Source organism: Leptosomus discolor, chromosome 8 (assembly GCF_034619465.1).
Source record: "Leptosomus discolor isolate bLepDis1 chromosome 8, bLepDis1.hap2, whole genome shotgun sequence".
NCBI classification, from domain to species: domain Eukaryota; kingdom Metazoa; phylum Chordata; class Aves; order Leptosomiformes; family Leptosomidae; genus Leptosomus; species Leptosomus discolor.
Genome location: NC_141398.1, coordinates 47,736,940 through 47,761,467, shown reverse-complemented (window position 1 = coordinate 47,761,467; position 24,528 = coordinate 47,736,940).

Genomic DNA, 24,528 nt, shown 5'->3' with positions numbered 1-24,528 from the left:
AAGCAAAAATTCTACTTTTTTGGGGGTTTGATTTTTTAAAATAACACCCTAACAACTAGACTTTCACCAAAAAATTGCACCGTAGCTAATTAAAAGATCACAATCTTTTCTCAATTATCTGTGAAATAAAAGCATATGGCTCAAATTCATCATCAGGTTTGCAGGGCCCTCCCCTGGCTCAGGTACTGGAAGCTTCCTTCAGCACAGAGGTCTGCCCAGCAGCCAGTGACTGCAGCCACCAGCTTGCCAGAGGTATGTGGTAGCAGGCAGAGTGCTGGTGCCTTGGCTGCGTTGCACAGCCTTCTCCTGGGCAGCAAAGCCTACAGGAGAGATCACAGCACTCCTGGCATGATTTTGAAGCCACCTTTCCCAGATAAAAGCTCACTAATCATGTCAACTTCTACAGTGTAACTCTAAACCACATATTTCATGTTGATGAACTCTGGTTTTACTCTTTGATTATCTTGCCAATGAGGCCAACTGTATGAGCTTCAACAAGGCAAAGTGCCGGGTCCTGCACTCGGCCCACAACAACCCCGTGCAGCGCTACAGGCTCAAGGAAGAGTGGCTGGAAAGCCACCCGGCAGAAAAGGACATGGGGGCACTGATTGACAAGCGGCTGAATATGAGCCAGCAGTGTGCCCAGGTGGCCAAAAAAGCCACTGGCATCCTGGGTTGTGTTAGGAATAGTGTGACCAGCAGGAGTAGGGAGGTGACCATTCCCCTCTGCTTTGGTGAGGCCACACCTCGCGTACTGTGTTCGGTTCTGGGCACCTCAATACAAGACAGACATTGAGGTGCTGCAGAGAGTGCAGAGAAGGGCAACAAAGCTGGTGAAAGGCCTAGAGAATAAGTCTTATGAGGAGCAGCTGAGGGAACTGGGGCTATTTAGTGTTAAGAAAAGGAGGCAGAGGGGAGACCTTATTGCTCTCTGCAGTTACCCAAGACGACATTGTAGAGGGGTAGGTGCTGGTCTCTTCTCACAGGTGATTAATGATAGAACAAGAGGGAATGGACTCAAGGGTAGGTATAGGCTTGACATCAGGAAAAAATTTTCACTGTAAGGGTTGTCAGACATTAGAATAGGCTGCCCAGGGAGGTGGCTGAGTCACCATCCCTTAATGTGTTTAAAGGTCATTTAGATGTGGTGCTTGGAGATATGGTTTAGGGGTGTACTTGGTAGAGTAGGGTTGATGGTTGGACTTTATGATCTCAAAGGTCTTTTCCAACCTGAATGATTCTATGAAAAAAAAAGGGCATACACTACACACAACATCAGAACCAAGCCTTGTGCTAAGAAGCACCCCTGAGCCGTCTAGGCAAAGTTCTAAACCACATTACACCAACAGAACTACAAAGACATCATAGTTTTAGGGAATACAGCTAGAAATGGCAGGTTAATAAAAACAGAAGCAAAGCTTTTATCTGACCTGATGAAATGAAAAAAGTCAAGTTACAGATCTAATGACTCAATGTTTTGGGACATTGCTGTGCAAGTGTACCAGCTGAAAAGAAGCACAGCAGCATATAAGACATTTCTGAAGTGCCAACCAAGCTTTCTTTTTGCTCAAGGAAGTGTCTTTTGTCAGTTAAAGTTCTCTCTACACATCCTGTATTTGGGCAAAATTTGTACTTCGGGTGTTTTACTATTCCGCAGTACCATCTAGTGACATTGCAATGAATGGGAATTGAGCTTCACTGCAGTGCTACTTTTTGGTGGTGCAATTCTTGGACCAAATCTTGCAACTCCCACTTTAATCATTTCTTTCCTTGCTTGTTATGAGCCCCATAAAAGAAAACTGTATTATACAAAATATAGCCTAGAAGAAATAAAAACATTCTTAAGCCCAGGCACAAAGCACTTTCTGCCTGCTTTCTGGCTGACTGGAGAAGAGAGGATTTCAGTGAATCTACAGGTGTGAAACACATCCTTTGTGAAAACAGCTTTAAAATAAAATGCAGTAGTTAGTAAGGCACTTATGTTAATCTACTGCACCTATCAAGTAACTCTGTAACAGTATCTAAAATGAGGGGGGAGGGTGGAATCTAATAGACTGTCATTGATGAAGGTAGCCCCTTCCCTGTTTCCCAGATCTCAGCTGAACCTGCCCTCAGAGGCATTCTTGGGAAATGAAGACAGCAAAAACTTATTTCTAAGCACATCCCAATATTCTCTTGTGTACTGAACACAAATGTTCTTAAAGTGTTAAAATAGTGACTATTAGTGACAGTAAAAAGACTGTATTTGTTAAAAAATACATTAAATATTGTTCATACAGAACAAAATAAATACTTCATTTGTAGACTGCCTTATCTCAGCTTGACTGGGGAGATTGAGAGACAAAGATAATGAGTTTTTACAGTGTCACAAAAAGTAAATAAAACCTTAAACTACAAAATCCTTTGTTACAAAAAGTTTTAACACCATTTTACACAAAAGCCCTATCAGTCTGGATTTAATAAGTGCTTTTTTTCCCCCCCTAAATCAGCTCAGAGAACAAAAGCTCACATTGTCAACCAGAGCTTTCAGTATCTATTCCTAATTACAATACCAAATACTAAAACTTAAAAAGAAAAAAGGAAAAACACACAAAACCCATCTCTGAACAGGTTTTGGACCTCCTGTATTTCTTCAAGATACAGACTGTGTAGCTTAAGGACTTGTTTTACACAATAATGATTCATGCACTGAAAGTTATAATTTATGTCTAATGCAGAGAGAGAATTTCTGTGCAATTCCTACATTAAAGACATACAAAATGACCTGGAAAGAATACTTGAAGGACAGCTGATCAGCAGCAAGCCAGAATTACCAACTGTTGTACTTTTTTTTTTTTTTACTTTTTTTTTTTTTTAAATTTGCTTAACAGTTATTCAAAGCACCTATTATCTGGGCAGATAAGGAAGTTTTTGAAATAACTGTGATCATAGTCAATGCTGGACAATCACCTATCTGGGCTTTCATCAAAACAGATAGGCAAAACCATTATCTATGCCAACAAGAAACAACACCCCTTGTGCAATTAGTGACTTCATGTGACTATTTCAGGAGTTTCAGGGCAGCTGCCGTCTGCACGACTGAGCAGATGACATCAAAACAGTGCAGCATGGACAAGACTTGATGCCACATATTATAAAGCAATGACACATCAGTATTCTAGGCTCTCCATGCTTTTCGAAAGCACAACAATTTCTATAAGGATATGGTATAAAACTTGCATCAGAATGATCTAATAAAGGATTGGGCCCTGAATAAGAAGTTTCAGTAAATGCTTGTCCACAATTCTGATGTTAAATCAGGTACAAGACTACAGAAATTCTTGGCACCACTTAATTTTGCAGTCATTGCATTCAAGGTCTGCCATTGTCTTCAACGGGAGCAAAGAAATGGAGTAAAGTCAAAGTAGGAACTTTTGAAAGCCGTACAAGCACAGGCACTGTAGTCTGGTTGACTAAAGGGCTCCATGAATTTAAATGTCAATAACCCAAAACAAACCTACTCTGCAGCACCATCTAGTGATGCTACATGGGTTTCACAATACACCAGTATCGCAAACAAATTTTAACATTAATTGCACAATTTCTGTTTATTAATTCATTGCATGCAGCTCACAACAATCACCTGAGAATCATTTTAACCAACAAGTTTAGCTGTATGTAAAACAAAACCAAACAACTCCAGACCACCAGTAGAAAGAAATTTGGAGAAAGAACTTATTTCATAACCCTTCCATGGGTTGTTAAGCCAAAAAATAGGGTCGACAACATTAACTGAAAACAGAAAATCTAAAGTCATATAGTTAAGATGTGGACTGGCCAAAGCAAGAGAAAATTGTTTTGTTGCAATATTTAATTTGAATTTATGTCAGATATTTGAGAATAGCCTTAATCTAAAAAGTTTCAGATTCCTGGTAACTCATGATTGTATCAGCAATTCTAGGAATGCAGAATAAGATGCCATTCTAGAGATTTTTGCAAATTTCTCCTTCCAGAAGGGCCTAAACTAGATTTGGATACTGTGGGAAAAAGCAACACACCAGAGTTTTTACTATATATAACAGCACTTGTTACTGCTATATTAAAATCACTCAGTCCTACCTCGGGATAGGCTTCTACTGACATGATTACTGCAGTGACAGATTTCTACCAATTAAGAATAAAGAGAAGTGGCAGACTGCTTTATTAGAATCCTTGCTTTCTTCAGTGACTGCTGCTCTTGCAGGAGATAGAAGTCGTACAACAGGAGTTAAAGTGGCTCTCCTGCAAGAGGAGAAAGAGAAGACCATAACGTCTATTGCCTGACTGAATGAGACTTAAGCTTAGGACCACAAACGCAGCTGCATGGCACTTTAACTTCTGAAGAATCATCATGAACCAGTGAGTTCTGGCAGCATTGAATCATTCTTCGGAAGTTTTAATTCATTTTCTAAAGTATTAAATTTTCTTGCTTATTCCTTAACTCTTTATCTACTACATATTTTAATCTAATAGCTCTGCCTTCTTCTTGTTGGATGCTATACTTATTCTACTGATTTGGGACCTCCAAAAGGATCAAGAAAGAATCTGGTTAAAAGTAAATCAGTTTAAGTTGAACCACTTCGGTTTGCTAGATGATCTCACAACCTGCTTCAGATGGTGGATAGCAGCTTGCAGAGTTCTCAGAGCTATTCCTTGCACTGATAAAAAGCATTCTGAGAGAGACCCCACCCCTAAAAAAATAAAAACAAAACAAAAAAACCAAAAACAAAACAGAAAAAACACCAGAAAAGCAAAGCAGACCATTTACCAAAGCTATATGGAAAGTTCCTGTGAGATCTATGCTACCTAATATTTTCTCTAGCTAACAAAAATAGAATTAGTTTTCCCCTGCATACCCTTTCCTCCCAGAATTTTGACAGAGAAAGCTAAAGAATACATGCAGCTGTAATGCGCACTTCGTGTTACGTTAGAAGCCTGCAGAGAGTCTCAAACCATACAGTTCTGATGTCTTCTTGACTTTCCAGGGAAGTCTGGAGATTCAGAAGAAATCACCATACCACACCAAAAAAAAAATCTTTGGCTGGACCAAGGTCTAACAGCATCGCTGTTTCCCGTTACATTACTTGCTACTATTGAAGTTTACTCAATAATAGGTACAATCACTTTTATCTTTTTATCTTACATTCGGATCAAATGTTTTCTAACCACGATTATTTTAGCAGTGGAAGTGTTAACACAAATAAACATTACTTTTGTACTTAAATAGGTCTTTATTGAAAGGCTAGAAATTATTCACATTTTCTGTGTTTTCAAACATTCTTCCCTTGCCTCTAAGTTGCTGTATGTTTTCAGATAAAAACAATTATCTATACGTGCCATCACATCAAGAGATGCTGTGTTTTTTTCCTGTGCAATTAAGAAATGCAAAAAACAGGTGGGATGTGGCATTATTTATGCACAACACAGGAGATGCTTAGCAGAAAATTCCCCCACTATCTCTCTCATGGCTTCTTCTGTCATATCTCCAGAAAGTCAGTCACACACTACAGCTCTTCCAGATTTACAGTTACTGATTACCCGCACAGCCACTGCATCTCCATTCTTGCCTGCCTTTCCCTGAGAAGTGCTAATCACAGAATCATAGGGGTTGGAAGGGACCTCTGGAGATCAACTAGTCCAACCCCCTGCTAAAGCAAGTTCACCCAGAGCAGGTTGCCCAGGATCACATCCAGGGAGGTTTTTAATATCTCCAGAGAAGACTCTACCACCTCTCTGGGCAGCCTGGTCCAGTGCCCTGCCATAATCCCAACCTTGCTCCTGTTTCCAGATGCCAAAAGTTGAAAAGATGTTATTTCAGGGATTCTCCACTGCCCAAATCCATTTGACACCATGTTTAGAATACACTGAAGTGGAACAGACCAACAAGTACCTATTTCCCCTGTTATGTTTCTATAATATATGTTTTGAAAGCTGTGCTAAGACTAGGACAACTGGTGAAGTGACAACAATACAAGGTTCAAAAGAGTTGAGTTTTGTCTAGATAAATAATCAGAACCAAACAATAGGGCACAGGGCACCCTACTGACACTCCTGCTCACAAGACATGCTGCACAAACTGAACAAGTCAAGCATAGAGAGGATAGCTCATAGCAAACTCACCAGAAAACCCCACATTATACGTTTTTTGTTCTACTTTTATCCTTTGGGAATGTCCTAGTGCATCTTATAAACTCTGGAAAGAAAGAACTCACAGTAGGCTTAAAACACTTTGCAGGAAGAATTAGATAAACTTAATTCTGTTTAAACTCCTAATAGAAGGGCTAAAATTACTGGAAATGCTGACCACAAACCAATGCAGCCACACTACTAGGCTCTGTTAATTTTCATCCCAAGTGAAAAATAAGAAACATAGAATGATGTCTATTTAAAGTACTTTTTAATTATGTACTGCCATATTGTACCCCACTGTAGATTAGAGAAACAACAGCCAAGTGCCTTTAAATTAGATGTTTTAGCACAAATGCAGAGTGGGAGCAACATAATCACTAATTAATCCTCAGAAAATATTAAAAAAAAATTACAGCAAATTAGCTAAAGAGAAAAGGTTCTCTCCTTCCCTCATACAGTCTGCCCCCTCCCAGAAAAGACTGGCAAAACCACCAATGTGGGACCAAAAGAGATACTTGGTTTCTGCTTTGTGCCACCAATTTTCTAAAAAACATCTTTTTTTTTATGTTACCATCAGGTGAATAGACTGAGGAGAGAGGAAGGAAAGCAGAGGAAAAACTTGATTAATGTTGAATATATGACTGAATAGTTTGGGTATTAATGAAATATAGCCCAACATCTCACCTATTCAATAAACTCCTTTGTGTGCCAATCACATGAAAAAAAAAGGAATTAATCAAACAAGTCATGTATATTTTATTTGATTTCATGGTGCATGTTACCTAACGCAGCTTCTACCAGTGCTGAACATGACTATGCAGACACACAAAGCTCAGAGATCCTGACTATGGTTCTTCTCAGTGGGTTTCTGCCTTCTGTCTCTCAAACTAATGAAATAAATTGGCTACACATTAAAACACTGCAGTGTGTAGCCCTGTCGAAACAAGGTTAATTAAAAACAAACATAATTGGTAAGTCCCTCTTTCAAAACCGCTCAACTCAACCACAGCCAGCTTTGAATCTCTGCAGCAGCAGACATCAAGTACCATTGACAAGCCCTCATGGGGCCCTTGGGCACTGGGAAATACAGTGCCTCCCACCCCAGCCCTACCAGCCTGTCCCACAGGCAAATGCTCACCATGCAACAAAGGTATGTTGGGACAAGCTATGAAGGCAGGATCAGTAACAGCTCCAGAAGTTGCAAGAAGCAGTGGAAGAGGAACAAAGCAAGCAGTAAGACTAAGAAAGAGGCTTAATAAATACAAACAATACAAAAAAAATATCCCAGCTGAAGAATTTCTCTTCCTCAGGCCATGGTTAGCAAGCCCCCTTCTCCTGCCCTCCCCCACCAGAGTCAGTGCTGGAAGTTTTCAGGTAAACACCAAATAATAGTAATATTCAACACAAATTTCGAAGAGTCAAAAAATCACTGGGAAGAAAAGCAAGACCACTGTAAAAATGGAGCGATAATGTCATTTAAAAAAACCTGATTTCTTAGCATTTGGGTTGGTGCAGAAGGGCCATATCCCCACAACACAAGATATTTTTACAGCCAGAAGTAGCTTTGTGCTATTTCCACTGCCTTCAACCTCTAGAAGCTGGGAGGGGATATCCACACTCGTTCTAGCTTTCACTGGGGTCTGGCTAAGCTTCAGCAGTCCATCTGAAGAACCAGATCCAACATCTACCCAGAACCCTCAGGACAAGTTCCCTCACCGTCTGTCAGTGGGATCAGTGACAATGACATCCACGAGCATCAAAATAAGTCTTACAGCCCCTTCTGTCCAATACAACTGCAATGAATATCAGTGTCTCTAGGGATACAAGAAACAAGCAAAAATAATCATAACTGTCTAAAAAAATATATTAGCAATGCTACAGTAAAAATGTGATGAACACTAAAACATAAGACTGAGTTTTTAGAATTCTTGACTGGTTTAGAACACAGGCTGTAAAAACAGGCTAAAAAGGGGGATTTTCACTTATCTTTGAGTATTATTTTATACTACAAAGGTTTTGCCTTTGGACAGAAAACAAAAGCACCTGTGTATATTTTTTCTATTCTTCGTACCACTTATTTAGTGGAGGTTTTATTCTTCCAATAAAGCATATATTCATTCTTCCCTAGCAGCTGTCATCCAATTTATTAATCAGAATAACAGATCTGTATTTCAACAGTCATTTGTAGACAAGCATCAAGTTAAAATAATATAATAATAAAACCAAACTGCAGGAAAACATGGAAAGAATATGAAGGGGGAAAAAAATCACTCCCAGGAGCTTTTCCCAGCTTCTTGTGGGCTCAAAGACAGATTTCCTCCTCCCACTGATCTCTTCAGTAAACCAGACTCCAGGAGAGGAACAGTGTCTGTGTCTGTTGGAAACTGAAAACTGTATTGAGAGCACTTGTTTTGTAGGTAGAGGTTTCATACCTAGAACAAATTTTCCATCATAGAATGCATTGGGCTGGAAGGGACCCCCAAAGGTCATCTAGTCCGACTGCCCTGCAAGTGAGCAGGGACATCTTTATCTAGATCCTGTTACCCAGAGCCCCATCTGACTCTCTTTCCTACCACACCTGCAAAGACCCCAGATACAAGTAATTGCCATGTGTGACAAGCTTGAGCTTTCCTCACCCTTTTTTCCCCCTAGGACTCCCACAGCATTATAGCCCCGGTGGCTACCCGCAAGCAAGGGGACAGTGGCAGCATGCTACCTGCACCACGCTGACCTCCCATGCCAGATGTGGCTCCTTGTGCTATCTGCAGTTACCAGATGCAGTCAGCTGAACATAAGCCAATACAAGGCACTAAGGAGCTCAAATCCACTGTGCTCTCCACTGCTTGTTGTCTCACCCCCACTGCCAGCCAAAAAGACAGTATTACTCCTGAGTTCAGCCATGGGCAGAAAATGATTCAAAAGGGGTAGATAACAGCTTATTTAAGCCAAGGCATTCTTCTTCATTAGGTTTCCCAGAATGACTGAACAGTCTAGAGGATGCTTTAAGCCTAGAGAAGATAGGAGTGGGCGAGAAGACTGAAGAATAGCCACAAAAGTTCCTTTTCTCCTGGGAAAATATGTTGAATAGTGAATTTAACGGGGAGATGACACGCTGCAACAGTTCAGTTGAGATCTGCATGTCTTTAATGAAAAAAATATTAGCACTAGAAAGCACGTATACTCTCCTATAACAGAACTTATAAGCAAACCATAAACAAACTATGGCAAAAAAAGTCAATGTACTTCTAAATATTCATGGCATTTTCCACTCCAGTTTATTTTCATCCTAAAATTTCTCAAGGCCCAAATCTTTTTTTGAAGACAGTTTCATTAAAATAAAAAGGAGTAATGGTACAAATCTCACCACGCACAACCCTTCTTAATTATGAATTTATGATATGATGGTTCTTTTTATGAAAGAAAGTAATGCCAGAATTAATTAGAATCCATACACTTTAATCCACTACAAGAAATTAACTCATTGTACAAGTGCCTTTGGGATTGCCACTATCTCTAGATTTTTTTTTAATGAGGCAGATATTTCCGTATCATTACAAACGATGACAGGAAAATGCAGGCCACCATAATGCATTAGTTTATCAGGGAAGCAACAGGTAGTTTATGGATCACTATAGGTATCTTGTAGCTATAGGTCAGTTTAGGCTGTATTATTCTATTCCTGACAGCAACCTTCACTGAAGGTCAGGCAGTCACTGTCAGGCTCCCACTTGAATAGTTCTTAAAATTGTGGGAGTGGTTTTTTTGCTTTTTAGTTGTTTAGTTGTTTTTTCTTTTACTTTGTTTTTAGACCCAGTGATTCTTCACTAGCATGTATATAATGTTTGCAGGAAGAGCTATCGTTAGAGGTTTGTAAACTCTATAAAAAAGTGTAAGAAAGAAGTGCATACTCCTGCAGCAAATTTGATTTTATTAACAGAAAAATAACCTGACTTGCTGGACTGCACATTCCAAATCTCCCCAGCTTCTCAGCAATGCAAAGGGAAAAAGAGGGCCAGGGGAGGGGGCAGAGAAAAGGCTGAAGTACTTGCTGGAGGGGAAACAAAGAATTTTTATTAAACATTTAATTTTTGTGTACTGAGGCTTGGAGACAAAGAAGATCCAATATTAGGTTGAAAGATCATGCACTTGTCATATGTACATACACCCATGCAATGCTTTCCATTTTCATATACTTATATGTTCTGAGAAAACTGTCCAACAGGCAGTTCAGCTGTTCTCTTCAGCAATGACAGTCCAACAGCTATTAAAGGCAGGAAAATAATCCGATATTGTCATTCTACCTGAACAGTGCAGCTTGGAAGAATTAGATTGCTTAGTGTATTTTAAGCCTGCAATAATGAAAATAGAAGCATATACCAAGGCATATCAGGGACACCGTATACACCGCTTTTTAGGCATTAACACACTTTTTGACAATGCATGTTTCTGAATACTCCGTTAGAAACACAGAGAGATGAGAAGTTTTGACAGTCTCCAAGGCATTTCAAAGATTTTTTTTTTTTTTAATTAAAATCCCCAAAGTAGTAAGCAATTTAAGAGAAAAATGCAAATTCAGTGATGATATACCATTAACACATTTCTAATAGAACCTTGATATTTTGTGAAGAGTAAGTTTTTGGGTTTGGTTGGGTTTTTTGGTGTTTGTTTGGGTTTGTTTGGGGGGTTTTTGTTTGTTTGTTTGTTTTTTAAATACCTTGTTCTTCTACAAGTGTTTGTCTCCTCTTTAAACTTCTTGTCTGTACATAGGTGAATGTTATTTTAGATCAAGCAACAGCAGCTCTAATTTCACTGGTTCCTAAATAAACTCCACTCCCAAAACAACTATGGGTCAGTGTTCACTCCTTCCCACCCACAACAACTAAGAAGGTCTTTACATGAGGAAATACGTGGGTTCAAGCCTTTAATATTCCTTTTAAGCCACGAAAACCAGATTTATTCAACTACCTCAAGAGATTACTCAGTCCACAATATTGAAACGCCCAAGAGTGTATGACCTAACATTGCTATTTTAACTGAAGACACTATTGCTCTTTTATGCTGGAAGAAAGGTGCAATTCAAGATTTTCAATACATATAAGAGTTTAAGTAGTAAAGCTTAAGATTTTCCTTTTTTGTCAGGTTTGTGAGTCTGTAAAAGATCTCTGGAACTCCCAGTCATGTGAGCAGGCTTGATAGCTCTAATGAAGTTAACCACACAACTCAGTTTCTCAAAAGGACTCGAACTTCTACATTTAGCTGCTGCAGTGACATCATACTAACACCGTTCCGGGAGTTTCTCCATCCAGGTCAGTGGAAGGATCTGAACTCAGACTCTTATATACATATATTTCACCACCAGCTGGTGACACCATGCACCTTAAATTTATGCCAGGTTATTTCATAGTTATCTTGATCTCCAGCAAGTCATAGGAGACAAAAGTTTAACATTTAGAAATGAGAAGCACCAACACTGCATTGTATATACAATCATCTGATTGGCCTTGTTTTCATTTTTAGAAGCTCTGAATAAAGAAAATTCCCAAAGAAATGAATTAAGACTTTTTTACTGCCTTTGTACGTTATTATTTTCACCTCAGTTTGTACATTTTTTGTACCAACAGCAATCGCCACAAAAATAGATTTATTCTTACACGGAGAAAAAAAAATCACTTTGGGCATAGTGGTAGCTATTGCTTGTACTTGGAATCAAACTTTTCTACTTCAGGACAGGTTGACTAAGTGCACTGAGGATTACCAACTTGTTTTTGTGCAAGAGAGGTATAAAGAAACCATTAGTTAGGAAAAAAGATATAGGAAAGGAGAGACGTTGGTTTGTTTTCTCAAACAAATCCACATGGCAAGATGAATTTTCTCCTAGGGTATTTAAAGAACCGGCTGATGAAATGCTTAGAGCCATCAGCAGTTTATTTTTGAGAACTCAAGAGAGATGACTACAGCACAAAAGATTAAAGAATGGCAAGTGTGGTGCATCTATGGAAGAACTGGATAGTTACAGAGAAATAGCAGAACAAATAACAGTTGGGTTTCACCACACGGAAGATAATAAGACAAAGAACAGCAAGCAGGATTTATCACAAAGACATATCAAGTTAATCTAATCTCCTCCTGCAGACAGGTAACACGTTTTATAAAAATAAAATAGCAATAATGTTTATCTACATCTTGACAAAAAAGCACTAAGCCATATTAGAATTATGTCATCAGAACTTCTGAAGTGCAGTATACAACAGTTTGTGTACACAATCAGTCTTTCAGTGAAGATACCAGCAATTTCCTGCCAAAGAGAAAGGTTGCACTGAAGGGGATTCTGCAGCAATGAATCCTTTGAGTCAGTCCTATCAAGTACCATAATGACATGGCTGATGAACTAAGGGCTTTGTTTATTCAGTTTGCAAACTTTACCAAACCTGGAAGGGCCAGGAAGTACAGTGGGAGCCTGGATAGAACTCACAGTAATCTTAAATTGGAGATGTGCTCTGGAAAAAGACAGACAACCAAAAGGTACAAGACTTCAGCAGAAACAATCGGCTACTGCAGTAAAAAGGACATTGTTCTGGATATTGTATAGCAACACATCACAAACAGTTTAGCATAAAGAAGTGAAGACTTAGACAAGAGTCCATGATCTACTGAAGTACACAAAAATCTGTTGCAGAGAACATTTTGCTTTATGTCCATGTTGAATATGGACAATAGCAGTATTCCTAAACTGTGACAAAACTATTCAGAATAATGAATATGAAGAAACAACACAGAAGCTTAATGCAGAGTACATAGAAACCCTTGCCAGGGATAGCAGAGGCCTATTTGATCCTGCCTCAGAGAAGAGTGCAGCGTCAGGGGGTCCAGCAAGTCCTTTCCCAGCCCTGCGATACTAGGGCCTGACTACTGTCCATCTAACATTCTTTTCAATTCCTTATGCCTCTTTTGGCTCCAATAGCCTTATTTCATCTTCAGTATCAGTTTCACTACACTTGTGAATTCACATCTTTGTCATATTAGCATATAATTTTCTAGAAGATCATCAATACTTTAATCTACTGCCTTCATTTATATCTCATTGTAGGATCCTTAAGCATAACATCCACTGTTTCTAGACTTTTGAAATCTCAGGCATGGTATAGCTAGAAAGTCCAGCCTGCTATGATCAGTCTCCCACATGACTCGCCCAATATTAATGGTAACATAGCAGAAATCCAGACTATCCTGGTTCTTTTTTTTTTTTTTTTTTTTTTCCTCCCTGCTTCTGATAGCAGCAGCAACAGAAAACAGAAGTTGCTATCAGTGTCTGGAGATTGAGTACTGGCCTGGTCTCAGCATCCAACTCAAAATCCTCATCTTGTCACACAAAGAGACTAAAATTGCAGCTTATAACATGTGGGAAAGCTTAACAGAGCATTAGCAGTAAAGAATAGGGATATACACAGAAGAGTAACAAGTAGAAAAATTTAGCTTTCAATTATAGCTCACTGAAAGAGCCACATGTGTCAATTTAATGTTTTCCAAATATTTTACTCCATTTTTTTGTGCTCTGCTAGTTTCTATTTATTTAGAATAATTAGAATTTCTATTTAGACATACATATTAATTTCTGTGTAAGACCGCTTACAGAATTTGAGTGAAAAATTTCCTAATCATGAATAAAATTGGTTGCAGGGAAAAAAGTACAACAGTCATAAGCAGACGCAATGGTACTACCCTTGGATAATGTAAAGAGATAGTTAGCATCAATTATCACTTTTAATGAAGAAATAAAAATCATACTAAAAAATAGAAGGTAAATAAAATAAAAGATTAAGGTCTGGAATATCAAAACTCCCATCAACTGTAAGTGGACTTTTAATTGTGTCTCACTAACACTAATTCCTTGAGAACACTTACTAATTAAGCTGTTACAACCCAAAATTGCTGAAGTGGTTCAGCAATTACAAAAGAAGTATTTTTCTTTGTTTTAAGATAAATCTTCAGCATTTCTAGCATCTCAGGAAGCTGAAATCAGTTGCACTGCAAACCAGGTAAGACACTTCAAGACAGTTTTCTTAAGCCCACAGAGCAGAGGAAAGAGTATAGCAGGTTGTCTAATGCTAATAAAAGCCATCTGAATAGAAAGAAGGAAGCGCAGGGAAAATAAAAAGGCTCACCCACAGGCATTCCTGACTGCCTAGGCAAGGGCAAGTTCTGCCCAACACAGGCAGTCCCATAGTGGTCTGTGACTTCCAAAGGTTTGCACAATACTGGGTTCCCTGTTTTCACTGAAAAGAATAAGCTGTTTCTATCAAGAGATCATATAGATTTGTGGCTACACATATTACAATCCAAATGAGGATCAGTAATGAAATGCCTCATCCTGAAGACATGTCTCTATTTTAAAATAATTTCCCCGATTTATTTATTTTTAAATCAGACCTCAGTCGTTTACTTGTATTCTTTTAGTATTTCAAAACCTGACTCTAACAGTTCTCTACTCTCCTGTCGTGTGTCCCTATAGCATATAGAAAGTGGGGGCACAATGCTTTAGGACCCCTAGTCAAAATTAAGGGACAGCTGCAATCATGCAATTAAGTCCACATAAAAGATTCTACAAACATATGAAATAACCATTCCCTAAAGCTTATGATACCATAAATAAGAAAATAAGGAGGGGAAAATAACAAATATTCAAAAGATTAGCAGGGACTGAAAAAGATTGCTAAAGGATCTGACCAAGTGTTCTGTTCCAAGAGAACAGCTTTAGGTCCAAGGATTTCCCCTTTCTGATGCTGAAGTACATTGGAATTCCCCACCTCTCCACCTCATCCCCTCCACCCCCCATTTAAATCAATTCAGCCTCTAATTCTCTTTGGTGACTTTCTGACAGAAGGACTCTGATGCAGTTGCTTGCACACAAACAAATCAGATCAATTTTTATCCTACTTGAGGGACAATATAATTTCACTAGGCAGTGGGAAGAATAAATTATTTAAAACAAAGGCAAAGTTAAATATACAGTGAAGACAAATTTGTGTTGTTTACTAGCACACAAGCATGCTAAGTCTAAGTGAAAAAACTTCCCAGTGAATAAAATTAAGACATTCCTGGAGAAAACAACTCAGACCTCAGATAATTCTGGTCTCCCATCTTCCTCATCAAAACTTTATATTGAGAACAAACGATTATGATATCTTTTATCTTTAAAGAAGTGACTGGCTTACATTGAGCATTTATATAATTAAGAAAGCAATTTTTTGTTTTTCCTTACATGAAAATAGTGTTAAAAGATGTTACAAAATATGATCTCTGCCAAACCCCCCTTCATTTCACAATAGGATTATTTCTAATAATTGTTAGGAAAAAAAGGCTCAGCATATAGACAACATATGCTAAAAAAAGCATTCAAGAGTTAAAATAAAAGTGTATTTCCTTAACAGATGAAGAGGTATTGTGACTTTTTAATAAAAATAGTGAAGCAAAATGAGAAATACAATCCATTTTCAGGCAATATCCCGATTCTTTTAATATTACTTTAGGAACAGCTGAAATTCAAAATACAGGATATCCTTTCCTGGCTCCAGACCCAGCTTCATTTCCCCTACATGGTCCAGAATCCAAGTAGGTAGAGATAGTAAGCAAAACTAGAGTTACCTAAATGCTGCAGGTGCAAGGAGAAGCCAATCAGATGCTGGCACCCACTATGCTTTTAAATACTCAGGATATTAACAAAAGCATAACAACAATTTGGGTTGGTTCCTGTTGTTCAGGATCTGTGACTTAAGTCGCCTGACAGTTTATTTAAAATGTAATGAAGTCAGGTTGAACCTTTGTAAACTTAAACTACACAGCCAGCCACAGATGAGACAGAAATGCACATTGGCAATTAAGTATAAAAGTAGGTATTTTCCCCCAAGAGTTCATTTTAAAAAAGAAGGGTTGTTTTTTTTTTCCTGAATCCAACAAATTGCAGCTTGTTAGAGGCTCAGAGCTGAGAAGACCCATGTGTTCACTGAAATGCTCCTATACATATCCACCTAACCTCTCACTCTCATACGGTCCTAATCAGTGTCCCTCTTCAATGTACAAACAACCAACTGTGTCAAACAGATACAATTAAGTTTTCCTCTATTCTAGTTAGGAGTCTCATTTAAACTGTAATGAGGGCAGAAACACATCTACTCCCAATTATGAATCAGCAATAGCTTTGCCAGAATTAATAGAAGACATTTTCAGCTCCAAGTAAAGCAAACCTTTAAGTCCAGTTGTATCTTTTATGTAGTCAGTCATGCTATTTTTCTGCTCAGTTACCATCTGCCCTGCACCTCCTGTTGTTAAGCTGGGTAAGTAGTAAGCAAGCAAGGAACTGAATTGGGTAAATGCTACCTCAGTATTGCTGAATACCAGGTTACCTGTAGCAGTAACTCTGCTGTTCAAAGTGACGGTGTGAAAAGCAGAGATATTCCTATCTGGGGACAAAAAGAATTAAAAGTCACTTGGGAAGGGAAAGGGGAAACAGAGGAGTCAAATGTCTGTAATTCAGAAGTCAATTGATATTTCACTTTACATATAATCTTGTACAGGTCAAGGTTATGTTCTATTTTTTTTCCTTTCAAATAGTTTGGTGCATGCCTCTCTTCAATAATGCATGTGGCACAGCTACCATTTACAATCAAACTGCTGTCAGTATTGGAAAGCAAGAGTTTCTAGATCGCTGCCAAAAGAAAGTAAATTTAACTTTGCTTTCACCATGCTTGTTACACTAGAAGTTACCTTCACTTTCATGCAACTGCATTAGCAGCAATACTATAGTTGTTTCAGGAAACCCACTGTATGTTTGTACCTCAGAACAGTTTCTTTGAAATCGGTAGGACTACTTATAAGTTGATAAGCATATGCAACAAAGTTTGCAGGGAAGTGGACTGTTGTTGTATTACCACTTAAATGCACCAAAGGCACCAAACTCTCATTTAGAAAAATGTCTTAAAATAAAGTCATCCAGGCAATTCACTGGCTAATTCTTCAAGTTTACAGAGCAATTGCCACTCTAAAGCATTTGAAGACTTTAATTATCCCTACACTGTACATGTATAGTATAGCCATTAGCAATGGCTATTTAGCCCACAAGATACCTATAACATTTGCAAAAAAGAATGCACCTACATGTTTCCAAGACCAGGATTACAGCTTAGGAGTTCTCAGAACATAGCCCTGGGTCAGATCAACGGACTACAGCATTTCAGACAACTACTGCACAATGACTTGACTGCTGACTCATGTACACTTATATCCAAAAGCCTCATAATTCGTCATATTTTGTTGGCTACATGAAAACAGAAGATTGAGGTTGGAGGGCCCATGCAGAATTTATGGCTTTACAAGCTACAAGTTGTACCATGCAAAAGGGAAGTCCTCCAAATACATCAGCAAGTATAGTGTTCACTGATGACTATTCAGACAATAAAAAAATTAAAAATCACATAACAGTAAGCAATTCAAAATTACTTTTGGAAAGTCAACCAAAATATTTAGGACTGGTACTGTACCATCATCACCTAGTTTAGGCAATACGAAGTCTGGATGACTTAAGTCAGAGTATTCCCAGAAATAAAATTGTTTTATTTATTGTTCTGACACATATCAGAACAATAGCCAGTTGAGCATCATGCATTTAGACTGAAAATCAGCTGGCACTGGAAGGTGACTTTCCTGTTAAAAGATAAGTTAACATATTATGCCAGGCAGCGTGAAAATAGCATTGTAAGAAAGAGTTACTGGAGAAAATTAGGTCCTTTCCAATAAAAACTTGCCTTCTCTTACGGAGACACTTGACAGCCAATTGACAAGTTGCCTTTTTATCTAAGCAATCAACTGGCAAGTATTTGACAAATATTTTTTGGATATTGTTGTAAATATATTTACAAAAGGCAACTACTTTATTTCAGTGGCAAATAGGACATGTTTCAGGGAATTTTCAACAAAGTTTTTGTTCCCTAATCTACTGTGAATGTCCAACAGACAGCTGGTGGGCTTTTGTGCATTTGAAATCAGACAATCAGCTGCCAAGTCTTACTTCAAAATTCTAAGCAGTAAAACTGCACAAGTTTCACAGCTGAAGCAGAATAGGCATTTTTAGCTATCTATATTACAACCATGAAGAAAAAAAAATATGCAGGACATGAAATTTAGGGAACTGGAAGTTATTTGTGGGTTGTGCACCTAGCTTTGTCCAACACAACAGTAGCAAATGCCACATGCTATTTTCGTCAGTTAAGAGATATCTTTCCTGTCACTCAGGTCCAGCATTCACTTCTCTTGAGTTCAACATCTTCCCTCTCTTGAAATTTTGCACAACAGAACTGAGAATTAGAAAGGCAAGCAGCAGATTTTTTTGCCTTGGTGGAATTTGGTATGCTGGTAGAGATCATTAGACATGCACAACTCTGATCCTGTAGGTTCAAAGTGTGCACACACCCACAAGCTAGCTCCCCATGGTGACTCAGTGGGAGAAAGAGACATACTACTGCACCAGGACCCAGAAGACTTGAATTCTCTTTCCAAATCTCTAAGGAAACAGGAACACAGAAATGCTCATCAAGGAAGTGATTATGGACCCTAACTTACCACGCAACCTTTGACTCTTCATCATGCTTTTCTTAATCTTCAGAACCCTTTCCAGCAGCCAGGCAATACATTTGTTGTGTTACCTTGAGATAAATTCAAGTACAACCAGATGTGATGAAGCAGTGGCCTGAATTAGAACAGCAGTGCTTACTTTCACGGTGTCAGTAGCCTTTGCAGTGCATACCACCTATTTTTCCTCTCAGTAAACTATATTTATTTCCTATCCTCACAGATTCACAGCAGAGATTAATAGGAAGATGGCCGTATTAAACCTGAAAAGGATGAGCTGAATAGTTTACAACTTTAAGCCAGTTGCATTGTCTTTTTAAACTACTGATAAATTTAATCTATATAAATACAAGTGTCATGATAAAGTCACAGTCTAGTGCATTAGAAAGCACTTACCAGGCTGTTAGGGACAAAGACGATTAAAATCAAGTTAGCAAGATAAATAATGACAGTGTCATTTTAGCTAATGCACTAGACAAAAACCTTTCTGTCTATATATAAAGTCTTAAGGAACCTCCACCAGCACCAGTGTGATTTGCTTCCTAATCACTAATGACTAACAGGAACTCCAAAATCAGATCTGTGATTTTATCCTTGTCAAAATAAAATGGTGTCAGTTATCTGAAATATACATCAGGAACATTAGACCTTTACAGCCATGATTCATAGCTTCGTAGTACTTAAGAAAATCACTATGGCTACATTCACCCTCAAAACAGAAGCTTGACTCCTGATTTTCTTTACAATTTCTTTTGCCTTTACTCCAGTAGATCACTCTCCTTGGTGGGAAGAAATTGGGTAGAACAAATGCAGATAAATTCTATAGGCAAGAGAAGCAGCAAGAAAAGTGTCACCATTTTTATTTATTCACATGTGACCCCTTGCTGTTGACACATCCAGCCTGCAAACGCTACCAGCACTCAGCTGGAAAAGCATTGCTGCCTCCTCTTCCACCTCCCACTCTGGGAAGCAGTGGTACCCACGGGCTGCTCAAGTGGAGTCAAGCTGCTTACCACCTCACTATCTAGAAGCCACCTCCACACCTTCTATTCTCTCAGGCATCCAGGAAGCCATATCAACCCTAACGTACCATGCAACCTTTGTTGTTCACAACCAGTTCTCTGAGGAGCCTTCATCCATTACCACTGCCTCTGCTTTATCCCGCTCTTTCTCCATTTTCTCAATTGCTGCTCAAGTTATTTACTATCCTGCCCACACAGCCAGGAAATTCCTAGCCATCTATCACACTCCCTTACACCTTCCTCGACTGGCTAAGACTGGCTAAAGGTTAAATGACACTACAACAAGGCTGTAAGTAGATGTGCTTCAGAACATTAGGTAGACTAAAGCAGTCTTATGCACCCTCAATTCAAAGTGTTGCTTTTCCACATCTAATATGATAGCACTCAATATGATATTGCATTTCACCTCTCATTTCATGAATATAAATTTTTGAGAACTCCCTACCATGTCTACTTAAAATATGGGAGAATGGAGGCAGGAGATGAAGTGAAAAGCTAAGTAATGGCAACCAAAATTATAAAAATACACATTGGAGAACAGAATGCAGCTTCATTTTCAGAATAAGGCTTAGTCTCTGTTGGACAACCTCACCTCCTTTGTTGTTTTGTTTTTATGCTTTCAAATTGTGTACCCTTAAAAGTAATGTCTTGTGCTCTTTGCTTCAGTTATGTTGTGTGCAGCTAGAATCCTATATTGCTTTCAGTTAAACATTTGAATAAATACTATTCAGAAACAGATGTAAAACAGGAATGATACTCTAGTTCGAACCAGTCAGTCCCAGTACACAACCAAACCTGCAAAACAGATCTAATGCAGTTACAAGACAGTCCTTCAGCAAAAAACAAGCAGCTTTCTCAAATATACATCTGTTTGGTTATATTGTACATAAGAGAGATTCCAAAGAAGCCACTTAGAGAAGGAACTTTCAAAAAACTTAAGGCCAGCTGCAATAAAGAGCACAAGCATGTTAACCTGAAACATGCTAGCACATGCCTCTTTAAGCTTGTTAATCAAAAGCTACTGAAAACTGGGAAGCGTTAGCCTGGAGTTTCACTAGCCAGATAAAGTACTTAGAATCACAGAATCACAAAACAGTAGGCATTGGGAGGGACCTCTGGAGATCATCTGGTCCAAACCCCTGCTAAAGCAGCTTTGCCTTCATCTAGAAAGTAAGTTCATTCCTGTCATCTGCATATGATTTTCACACAAATTCCACTTACAAATGGATTAAAATGGACTCCTATATTTTTTCCAGATATCTTACTCTTGAAATCTTTAGTTTGGGGCTAGCAGTTCAGTGGAATAGGTTCCCTGTATAAAATTGATTTAAGTTTTCCAGGTTATTAAAACCAAAACATCTCAAGCCTCATTTTGGCACACAAGCTTATCGAGGTTCAGACCACAGAAAATACTTTTATTTTTCTCTTGCTTCACCCTCTCTCTCCAACCCCTGGCATTAAAACTTCTCTTTATGCCATATCCTTCAAACATAGCACCTGAAAGAATGAAAAAACTTTAAGATTGATACTACACCCTTTCATTGCTATCCTAGCTATTTTGGCAGAAAAACTACTGCATTTTAAAAATTAAATTTGATTTGCACCTTTTTGTTTTATCCTTTATTTCCGAAAGTAACATCAACAGAACCTTTCCAAGATGGTCTAATCAGATAAGAGAGCCTAAGATCACAACTACTAAACTAGGTTAGGTCAGATAAAAGAAAAACAATTTATAAAAAACAGTCTTCTAAACTCTTACAGATTTCAAATATCCACACTTTGAAGCCCTAAGGCAATTTGGGTACTCCAGTTTTTCATTGTACAAGCTTTTTATTTAAACAACATTAAAAAAAAAGCAGAACAATTACCTTATTTCACTTGTGAGCATAAATGGAACAATTTCTTCCACATCAGCTCTAATTGTCCTTCTATGAGACAGCAATTATTGAACTGCGAAATACCTTAAGGAAACTTAACAACTCCTGTTAGAGTTTCTCATTCCAGCCCTCCCTTCACTTGAAGGTACTAGGCTTCCTTTGCGACTGCTGCTTACTGCGCTTTGCACCTTTTTCTTCATGGTGCAAAAGTAACATGAAGTCACAGAAATATGCATAACTAGTGTGCTTTACTGAGCATAAAAAATCACTGTCACTGATTGCAGCTGTACTGCCATTACAAAAGTGCCTTTGCTAGTAGGATTTTCTACTTATTACTCTAATAACTGAAGGGAGAAAGAAGTGCTACATGGTAATGAGACAAGAAGAAGGTTTGTTTGGAGTATTTTTGGCAAAGTCCCAAACTCTGCTGCATTCAGCATTCCCCAAGCTCTTATCACTCAAAACAAGCACTTCCAACTCTTCCTCATCCCTTAACAAAACCTTCGGACAGCAAACCATAAGCTTCAGAAAGATTTGCATCTTCGAATGGTCTTCCCTCAGTGTGAGCAGGTCAAGAGCTTTCAAGAGGAGTGCCAAACTGGCCCTTGAAAGTTATTGTAAAGCAAAAAGCCTTATTGGCAGCAGCTCCTCATCACTTAAGGCTAACATTTACTGCCCACACCCTTTGACACAGGCAGTCATGGCCCCTGCACTCAAGAGAAACCGAGTTTTGGCACTCTAAATATGTGGCAGAGAGCAGATTTCTGACAAGCTCAAAGAAAAAAACCAACAAAATAACACAGTTTTTACCACTTTGATTTGACTAACATTTCCATTTTAGTCATTCACAGTACCAGTCCCTATCAAAGGACATCTTATTTCAAGTGCAATGTTGTTCCACATACTCAAGCTCACAACCGCAGACCTCATTTTTTCCATTGAGGCCAACATTACCTTCCAAGGACATCTTTTGCAAAAGACTTTACGCTGCATACTTCTGTATCATCTGGACAAAGTAGCTCTGTGTGCTACTTCCCAGTTAAGTTCACTGTGTATGAAGCACACACTACTGATAAATGAGGGATTTGAATATTTTCTGCACAGTTTCAAGAAGCATCCATCTACGTGCTCTTCTGTGACGCCATTTTCAGTATGTTCATGGATGGTGTCCAAGTTACCTTTTCCCTTAAGTACTTCCAGAAATGAAGCATTCAAGTAATCTGTGTAAAATTTGCCTTTGGGTTGTAAATTTTTATTTATTATTAAACATCACATCAGTACTTAGAGTGTCTTTGATAGTAAAGCTACAGTCAGAAAAATCACTACTAAAACAACTTATCTCTGGTCTCAATGTATCAAATTACATATCTATTTTATCAGTAAAGTCTCTTCAAGCCTAAACAACAGGTAAAACTACAGTATTTGTAGAAATCCCAATTCTTGTATTATCCAAGAAAAATAATAATTTTAAAGGGCCTCTTTGGGCATTTCTGCCATATTTTCCTTGAAGTTATTTCTGTAATATTTTCCTTAGAATAATTCTGACACTCATGAGCAAGTATCATGACTGAAGTCTGCCTCTTCCTGTTCTCAATGCAGTTTCAGGGGCAAAAAAAGAAGCATCATCCAACTTTCAACTTATGGTGATAAACATGAAGGACAGGCTGAGAGTTGGAGTTGTTCAGCCTGGAGAAGAGAAGGCTCCGGGGAGACCTTAGAGTGATGTTCCAGTGCTTAAAGGGAGCCTACAGGAAAGGGGGGGAGGGAGCCTTTATCAGTGAATGTAGCAATAAGATGAGGGGTAACTGTTTCAAACTGAAAGAGGGGAGATTTAGATTAGATATTAGGAACAAATTCTTCACTGAGAGGGTGGTGAGGCACTGGCACAGGTTGCCCAGAGAATCTGTGGCTGCCCCTCCCTGGCAGTGTTCAAGGGCAGGTTGGATGGGGCTTTGAGCAACCTGGTCTAGTGGAAGGTGTCCCTGCCCATGGCAGGGGGTTGGAACTAGATGGTCTTCATGGCCCCTTCCAACCCAAACCAGTCTATGATTCTATGAAGTGTTCCACACCAGACTATACAGGAACAAAAAGTGCCCCTTATGTCCCAGTTCTCAGCCACAGTGGCTTATCCACTTAATGTGCATTAGTATTTGACCACATTCAGTAACTGTAGCTACTTCAAGGCAAAAATTCTGTCAATAGCTTCCTTCTCAAACAACCCTAGGCATTGACCCTGAAGGCTAAACCCTTAGCCAAGCACACTGTCAAGGTGAACACACTGTGCTAGATTCCTTTACACCTACAGGTGCTTCCATAGACTAATTGCAGTTCTTCAGACTTAAGTTTTTGGAAATTATTCTCAGACTGTTCTTCCATTTTGTTTTCACAAGCACAAAATCGCCTTTGTGGGTGTCCTACATACAGGGAAAGGCACAACACTGACCATTGCTTGCTTACCTCCAATAGATGTTAGCCATTTCTTCCCACTGGGGGAGGGAAAAGGAAGAAGGGTCAATTACTTCGAAGCAAAAGCAGCAGCAAAGATGCCTGAAAGTTTTTGAAAACTAAGACTGACCACCTTTCACCCTACTGGGATCGTATCTTTCTCCGGTGCCTTTGTAAATTGCCCAAGTTTTTCCCTAACCTGCAAAATGATTAGAAATACCTACTTTCCCATGGAAAGGCAGATTTTCCCTAACCATATGCAAGTATCAGTTATTTATTCCATGGCCCAAACAGAACTGTGTGTGTTTCAGAGGGACTAGAGGAAGGGTATCCTCCCTTAATATGCATATTTAGAATTATTAGAAGATTCCATGGCAAGTTTTTAGCACCAATTAGGGATATGTAAACTGACATCA